Source organism: Papaver somniferum, chromosome 3, assembly GCF_003573695.1.
Source record: "Papaver somniferum cultivar HN1 chromosome 3, ASM357369v1, whole genome shotgun sequence".
Classification (NCBI taxonomy): Eukaryota; Viridiplantae; Streptophyta; class Magnoliopsida; order Ranunculales; family Papaveraceae; genus Papaver; species Papaver somniferum.
In genome coordinates this window covers 197771778-197778049 of record NC_039360.1, presented here as the reverse complement: position 1 = coordinate 197778049, position 6272 = coordinate 197771778, and the positions used below count along the sequence as shown (strand labels likewise).

At 33.7% G+C, this 6272-nt stretch overlaps 1 long non-coding RNA gene across 4 annotated transcripts; it reads right to left on the bottom strand.

Moving 5' to 3' along the window:
* Positions 1-2252: 2252 nt before the first annotated feature.
* On the bottom strand, positions 2253-5625 carry LOC113362017. 4 transcript variants are annotated; one of them, XR_003365492.1, is made up of 5 exons: positions 5163-5625; positions 3877-4152; positions 3340-3733; positions 3080-3249; positions 2253-2830 (listed from the first exon to the last, which is right to left on the bottom strand). It is a non-coding gene; the product is annotated as an uncharacterized LOC113362017 (long non-coding RNA). The 4 variants fall into 4 exon arrangements; XR_003365490.1 differs by lacking the exon at positions 2253-2830 and having other exon boundaries at positions 2893-3249; positions 5163-5229; positions 5487-5625; XR_003365489.1 differs by lacking the exon at positions 2253-2830 and having other exon boundaries at positions 2893-3249.
* Between the last annotated feature and the right edge of the window lie 647 nt (positions 5626-6272).

The window sequence follows — 6272 nt, the reverse complement described above, 5'->3', positions numbered from 1 at the left end:
TTCAGGTCCGAAACTCTTGTTTGCGTACCTAGTATGCGAACGGATTTACCTGAGAAGGTCCGGTTTGCGTACCTAATATGCCAACGGGTTTACCTGAGTTGGGTCCAGAACGGTTTTTCACGAACCGGGTTTGAGAACGGCTTGACTAGGCCAAGGTCCGGAGCAGCTGTTTGCGTAGCTAGTTTGCGAACACAGTGGTTAATTTCGAAAATCAATAATGTATGATTCTCATACTCATAAACTAAAACATTTATTATTTAAGGAATGCAAATTAACTTTGTAAACCGTGGCTTAATGTTCATTAATTGATTCTTGTATAAGTACTTTGTACGATTATGAATCAAACCGATTTAGTTTCAATTTGTTCATATATATTTTTATGAGATAGTGAATAATTGAACGACTCTATTTGAAACACAATTAGATTCATTTTATTATCTATCATGTTTAAGTTGACTAACTTAGCTAAACTTTATTTTATAATACAGAACAAAGAACCAGAAAAAAAAGATCACCTAGATAGGATATAACCCGTGCCGTAGCAGTACAAAGTTGTATTAAAAACCAGCCACATCCACTATTTCTTCCACCACCAGTTACCACCCCCACCACTCACAAACACCCGCCACTGTTTCCACCACCCAATGCTTCTTCACTATCACCATTAATATTTATTAATATAATTTTTAGTAAAGTTATTCATTAATAAAATATGTATTTATTAGATTAATTAAGGGAACATTTATAATGAAAAACATCAACCATCATGAGCAATTAATATGAACTAATTAATAAAACATTTATAATGGTTAGTTGAAAAAACCATACCCGTAAATTTATCTTCTTCCTAGACAAATCTTGGTCAGTCATTATCTAGACTAAGTTATCCAAGCTTTATTTTGTATCTTAGGTTAGTACTAGGGTATGACCCGTGATGTAACGACACGAGGTCTTATTTGTTATCGTAAATATGATCATTTCAGTCTTGAACACCGACATCCCCCTTCTATTTTCTTCTTATTGAGAATATGGTCAATTTTAGATGTAAGTTGATTTTATATATTCGCATTGTGTCTGTAATGGTTATGTCCTGAATACATTGGGTGTCTGGATTTTATAGGTTTGCATTGTGCATGTTTAAATCAAAGTTAACTTCAGGTATGAACTAATTGTTGCTTTGCAGAAGGTAGCATAATGTGTGTAGTTCAATGATACTCAACTGAGTGTTTCCTTTCTTGATTTTTGAGCTTATTGTAATTCTTTTTTGTGCTTTTAAATTCATAAGTACGGATTCCACACTAATCCATAGTACCGTGTCCCTTTATTGGTTGTCTTTCGGATTTGAATGTGTTGAATATGGTTAAAACTTGAATGCCAAATATGTCATAGGTAATACCTCCGACCACTGAACTACCAAGGATGATGGAAATTCTTGGTATAAAAAAATTAATTATTACATGATCAATGAGCTTATTGTACTATGGATTCTATAGTACCGTTCCCATTCTTGCAGACGATAACAGTTAGTATTATTGTATGTTAATAACTTCCCTCCCTTTGCATGTCATACCCTGTTGTTCCATTCTTTCCGTATTTTAGGAGTTTGTAGCCACTCTAGGTGATCTCCAGTACTAAAGTGCATTCATTCATAAGTTGGTTGGTTCCAAAAGTGGAATAATGCCACTCTAGGTGATCTTCGGTATAAAAGTGCATTCATTCATAAGGTTTGGTCGGTTCCAAAAGTGGAATAATGCCACTCTAGGTGATCTTCGGTATAAAAGTGCATTCATTCATAAGATTTGGTTGATTGCAGAAGTGGAATATAACAAAATATTTGTCGACATTGATGAACTAAACCATGGGTCTGTTAAGTAAAAGATTTTGACTCGGTTACTAACACGTGTTAAATGGTGTACGTATGTTTTGTTTACTAAGAGATTTTCATATTGAGAGATTTTCATTTATTGCGACGGCAGCATCACGCCTAAAAGGCCAGTAAGAATCCATACATTGGATCCATCGGCTTGCATAATGAATTGAGAAACATCGATATCACACGAAAAATTCATGTTTAGCTAAAAGAAAATTCTAAATGAATGTAAGGTAAAAACTGCTTGTTACATTTGTGTATGCATGCCTTCAAATTTTTTTTGAGAAAGGATATACTACTAAAGCCTTAAGTATAAGCCTTTAACCAGCCAACTAAGCACTCGTACCAAATACCATTATCATTTTGTGTCCATCATAGAAGTCATATAATAAAAAAAATGCAATTGTATTTTTGCCTAAGCTCCTGAAGGGTTCCAACAATGGTGGACGTAGACATCTCCTTCAGACATTCTTTACATAGACTACATAATTACTTCCGGGAAAACGTCATTATCCGTATTAATTGCCTTCACCGCTCTCTGGAATTAATAGCTTATCTTCTAGATGTTATGCGTATTGAGAAGTTAAATGTCATCGACCCCAACGGATTTATTTCTTAAACTTGCAGAAGGGCCTCCCATATTTTTGGCCAACCCTTCCTCCAAATCCCCCAACACCTACTCTGCTGCCGTGTAAGAGGGATATGATCCATGGTATATTTGAACAATTACATCATTTATTGCAGCCACTTCCTCAATCATCGGCCAAGGAATAAATCACTCCGTCAGATCCAGAGTAGTGGTCCACAGTGTCTGCATTTGACATCCATCATGCCTAACGAACGATGTACCTTTGAATGTGATGTTATATCCCGATACTGATTATTAGATCAGGGTACGTTACTGGTCCTCGTGCCCTCTTCATCTAAAGGATTATCCTCATCCGGGGTTTTTCTGCCCATCTATAAAAATTGAATGCTTAGTATAATTAATTCAGCACCAATGTATACATGTTTATTGAAAGATGGTTAACTGTAATCCTTGTTGTGTAATAGAATTATGGAAATACTAAAATAACGAATTCTTACATTTCATATAGAATCCCATTATTTAATTCAGCACCAATGTGTATATGATTATTGAAAGATGGTTAACTGTAATCCTTGCTGTTGTAATAATAGAATTATGGAAACACTAAAATAGCGAATTACATTTCATATAGAAGCCCATCGTTTATGTTTATGCCTGGTTAAGCGGTACCATTTGATGACCTCTTCATCGTTGAGTACTACATATTGATTCCACTTCATGGCCTCAAGAAACTCCTACTTTTGTGCAATGTTCGTCGACAGTGTTGGAGAGTTTGAACAGCTTCAAGACTCTGTATTTGAAAATCACAAATGTTAATTCAGTTTCACAATATTCTTGAGTGCTTCACATTCGATAAACCTAAATGAAAACATATATTTACCCATTAAAATTGATAATACAAAGAATGTATCATAACAGTCACATTTGCACGCTTGTAGATGTTGGCTCCCTGCTGCTCAGACTCTTCCAGAACAATGAATCTTGTAAGATAGTAGAACAATACAATTTTATGCGAAGAAAGTTTAGATAACCTAAGTGGGTAATGTTCCCATTTTAGCTCACATGTATACCTATAATCCATCATATGCATAGTTTTTTAATGAATTAGAGGTGGCCATACAATCTTGTCACCCACTTGTTGGATTGTCATAGTCCAACTGGGGTATGGGTGCAAGGAGAAATATCTTTCACTAAGAATTGTGAATTTGTTTAGGGAATATATGCCACTAACACATGTCAAGGGATTGACTTTCCAGAAGTTCAGGATACGGTTCCTGAAATCAAGAGTTGCAGTTCACCATTAAGTCATACTAAGCAAGAGATGTAATCCACATTGCAACCAAGATACTTGCTGGTGGACAAAGGGAAACCAATGGTATATATATAAAGTAAAGATTTCAAGAAAATGCTCTCTTACCAGAACTTCAGCCTGCAAAAGAGCAGTAGTTCACCATTATGTCAAACTTTGCTATTAGCTCCCCTCAAAGTGCTTTGGATTTTCCCCTTGTTGCGCCATTTCCAAACTGGAAAGACACATAAAAGTTCTCCATCACCCTGGAAGTTAACAAATATATAGACACCTTTTAACATAGTTTCATTCTTCATAGTTTCATAGAGATGTTTCATCTAGAATAATACAACAGTTGTAGGAGTACTTTATCGACATGCTAAGGATAACAATGCCAATATTTGCCTGCAAAAAAAAAAAAAGAACAACTTCTTAGGTTACACAATTTGAAAGACAATTCAATTCTCAAATCGAAGTCCGTATATGCTTATTCAATCCATGTTAGATATAACCCTGAGAAACATAAAATAACAATGATCCAATGCTTCAGAAACTCTTCCTACCATGCAAATGTACTACTATCAGGCTCATCTTTTGAAGATAATGAATCTTCAGCAGATTATGGTTCTGATTTCATATCTGCTTTAAGGTTACCACTTCTCTCAATTGAGAAATACTTTTCTTCAAATTTGAAATTATTAGTTCTCTTAAGACAGAAAAATTCTGAATGCTTTTTACATTGTGATTTTAGAAACAAAGGATGTTATTTTTTCTACAACGAAAAGATGATGAAGTTGAAGCATTTAGGAGAATAAACACTCTTGCATCCATCGTTATTCTATAAAAATGCTCGACCTAAAAAATGCAGTACAGAAAACCCAATTTTTTCTTAATTTTCAATTAGCAAATAAACCGAAAATCAAATTAAACATAAACAGGTAAAAACTCTGCCTTAGCATGATGTTCATCACCAAATGCTAGATAGTTGACAGTTTATTTCTGGTCTATTAATCAATTCATAATACCCAAGCATAAGAACACAAAGCTAATATAAACCCAAATTGTAAACACAAAACAAATATACTACTTCACACCAAATTTTAATTCTTGCATTAGGCGGAGAAGGTGATAAATTCCCAAAAATAAGAAAAACAAGATTAACATTAATACTTAACAGGAAAAAAATAAATAATCAAAAATGCAAACTACTACAATTGATATCGAATTAAATGTCCACAAACTTAGATCTAACCTGCGAGAGAAGGTAACCTCAGCCCAAAAAAGATTGAATTGATTAATATTTTGTTGAGTTAGAATATCTTTATAGTTTAACAGGAAAAAGAAAAACCAGCGATCAAAAAATGCAAACTACTACAATTGACATTGAATTAAATGTCCACAAAATTAGATCTAACCTGCACGAGAAGGTAACCTCATCCCAAAGAAGATTGAATTGATTAATATTTTGTTGAGTTAGACTGTCTTTATATTTTAACAGGAAAAAGAAAAATCAGTGATCAAAAATGCAAACTACTACAATTGATATTGAATTAAATGTCCACAAACTTAGATCTAACTTGCGCGAGAAGGTACCTCAGCCCAAAGAAGATTGAATTCATTAATATTTTGTTGAGTTAGAATGTCTTTATATTTTAACAAGAAAAAGAAAAATCAGTGATCAAAAAATGCAAACTACTACAATTGATATTGAATTAAATGTCCACAAACTTAGATCTAACCTGTGCGAGAAGATAACCTCATCCCATAGAAGATTGAATTGATTAATATTTTGTTGAGTTAGAATCTATAAGACTGAGAAACAATGGATGATTTTATTGCCATTATGGATGGAATCAGAGATATAAATCAAATATAAGAACAATGCAATGAGATTCAAAAGATTTAAAAAGAAAAATTGTGAATTACATATCTAGGGCTTACCTCGTTGATTCATCAAAAGTAAATACCTAAAATAGTGAGAAAGATATCTTAATCCGTCTGGGTGTAGCGAAAGATGAATGGCTGTGAAACAGGGTATAACTGATCTTCAATTCCATTAAATACCAAAGAATATAAATGGAACTTTGATTCCTTAGGTACATTTTTTTCTTAGCGTTGGGTGAGGGAAGAGTAATGGGGCTAGCAGTTACTATTCAAAGTCAAACGGGCAAGCGAATGATCGAGTTGGGCTAAAAGGAAGGGAGGAAACCTGGTAAAATATGGACCATTCTTTATGTCCCCAAAATGTAGATTAAATCTGGACCGTTCTTTATGTATCCGAACTGTAGATAACTGTCGTTGTGGAAAAACACCATTGTCCCTTATAATATAGATTTTTTGTTTTGTTTTGTTTTGTTTTGTTTTGTTTTGTTTCTTCTGCTATGAATGAGAAGATTTACTATTTCTAACCTTCTAGTTGTGCTTAAAAGAACTACAATGAAATGATTTATATTTATTATAATTATTATTTTGGTACCATAAATTGGATATTCTCAGAATCAAATAGGTAAAACACAATACGTGGG